Raw genomic sequence first — 2,511 nt, forward strand, 5'->3', positions numbered from 1 at the left:
TTAAAAAAAGCAAACAAATAAAACATATAAAATGTGTGTTTTTGTTGATTTTTCCTTCCCTCCCCTGTTTGGACTGGATTTAAATTTGTGATTTAAACGTCTTTTGAAGATTTGCGGTCCTTTTGCGAGTGCTACGGCTTCTCTGACTTCAAAATAAGATTGGCATTTTCTCGTAACTCTCAGATAAAGGCCGACAGATGGAGAATATATAAACGTTCGTTTGTATTTTTTCCCTTTCCATATTTAGACTGTTTTAAACGTGTGTCTTCTTTTTTCAAAACGTGCCTTTATTTTGTAAGGGGTGTCCAAACTTTTCAGAAAGTGGGCCACATTTGGGAAGGTGAAAATGTGTGTGACCTGGTATTCTTTGAATATTCTTAAAGTAATTCACCATCCGTGAAAGGTTTCAAGTGCAAAAGTATCAGCGTTGCAACCTCGCAGCTCACCTTTGTAGCATTTTCATTCTACTCGCCGTGTCTGGTAAAAAAGCTCTGCGGTCCGTTAAAACAGATTGCGGTTTATTTCCAATTAGCTATTGTAATCAGGATGTTTCATCCGGAAGTGCCTCCTGATATTATATTTTTTGATACCAGCCAGTCTCTTGGCAAATTAGGCTGTTTTGGATTTCGTGAAAAAAATACCATAATTTCCACTTGTCCTGGAAAGGCTGAACCTCACAGTCAACTTTCCCTTTTTTATGTACAGTCACCATGTTGGATATGAGGTGGCCTCAAATTCTCACAGAAAGCCAAGGGCAAAGTGGCCAAAGGGGTACTGCCATCATTTGGCAAAACTGTGATTTATTTATTCTTTGTACACATTTATTTTATACTGTAGTCAACATTACTGGCGGGCCACATATAATTAATTTTCCATTAAAGGCCGCAAGCCAGTCACTGTCCCCTGGGACAGACTTTGGACGTGGCTGGCTTCGCAGATCTTACTCCTTACGGTCTTGGTGAACAAGTCTTTTTTTAATGAATGTTCTTTTTATTAATCATTTCACCAAGCCAAACAAAATTGCCATGAATCAAACAAAACAAAGTTAACAATTTTCAAAAGAACAAAAAGAACTGTAGAAATACAGAGAAAAAAACCCTGAAATGAAAAATAAATAATGTCGAGCCATCCATCCATTTTTTAAGGCTTATCCTCAGTAGGGTCGCGGGAGTGCTGGAGAAAATCCCAGGACAGTGGGCAGGGGACACCCTGAACTGGTTGCCAGCCAGTCGCAGGGCAGACAACCATTGACATGCTCATTCATACCTCGGGAAAATTTGTCTTCACTATTCAACCCGCCACACATGATTTTGGAATGTGGGAGAAAATCAGAGTGTCTAGAGCAAACCCAACAGGCACAGGGAGACCATGCAAACTCCGTACGGCTGTAACTGAATGCTGGGTCACTGCACTGTGGGCCTGACACATTAACCACTCATTCAGCATGCTGCCGATAATGTCAAGACCAGAACGAAGACAGGACCCACTTGCGTTGCGTTTCTCACAAGTTTTTATTGGAAAGAGAAAGGGTTGCGCTGATGATCCAGTTATTGCTGGACGCGGGAAGCAGGTCGCTCGGATACTCAGATTGTGCTCCGAACGCGGAAGTGGATCTTCCTTGGCGAGCGAAGGAAGTGTCGGGGCCGGAAAAACGGGTCAGTAGCCGGTACAGGAGAGCAAAAACGTGGTCGGGTTCAGAAGCGAGTCGTAAGCCGGGACGGTAGAGCAGACGTGGTCAGGATCACAAACGGGTCGAAGCCGGGGAACAGACGGAGGAAAAGGCTTGCCTAGTGTTAACTGAGGTTCACAGACAGACTGACAAAAGGGGACAGACAGGACTGGGTACAAGTACTGATCGGGAGCCAATCAGAACCTGCGGCAGTTGGCGCCAAAGGAGCGTGCACAACTGAGTCACATCAGTGATTATGGCAGATGAAGTAATGTAAAAGAAAAAAACGAATTCATAATAAACAACTTCATGATTTCAAGTTCAATGTTAGACAGGAAGGTAGAGAGATTTTTTACAATATTTTTCAATGCAATTGGGACTTGATGGCAACCTCTCAGGAAAATAATTGTGCCGTTTGGATTATTATGAATTAATTTTCAATCTCGATTTAAAACACGCTTTTATTCAATAGCTTATGGTTATGAATGATGTTGACCTCAAGAAGCTGTCAACCGAATATTTTGTTATTACCTATATTTTATGTAGGTTTTGATCAGGGGATGTTGTATTCGTAGTTTGTAGTCTATGCAACCTTTCGAGACATCTCGTGATTAAGGGCTATACAAATAAAAATGACTTATTATATCAGTGCCTAAAATATTAAGTTTTAATGGATTGGCAATTTTATTGTGGATGACCAGCGTCTTTAGAACTAATATAAATAAGTAGGGTGAACAAGTCGCTTAAGCCCAACTCTCAAAAGAAAAGTCAACGAGTTAAAAATATCTAACATTTGTATACATTTTCGATTCGTTTTCATGTTTTGATCTCTTTAATTTTTG

This window comes from Urocampus carinirostris, chromosome 2 (genome assembly GCF_059441175.1).
Source record: "Urocampus carinirostris isolate Australia breed hairy pipefish chromosome 2, RoL_Ucar_1.0, whole genome shotgun sequence".
Classification (NCBI taxonomy): domain Eukaryota; kingdom Metazoa; phylum Chordata; class Actinopteri; order Syngnathiformes; family Syngnathidae; genus Urocampus; species Urocampus carinirostris.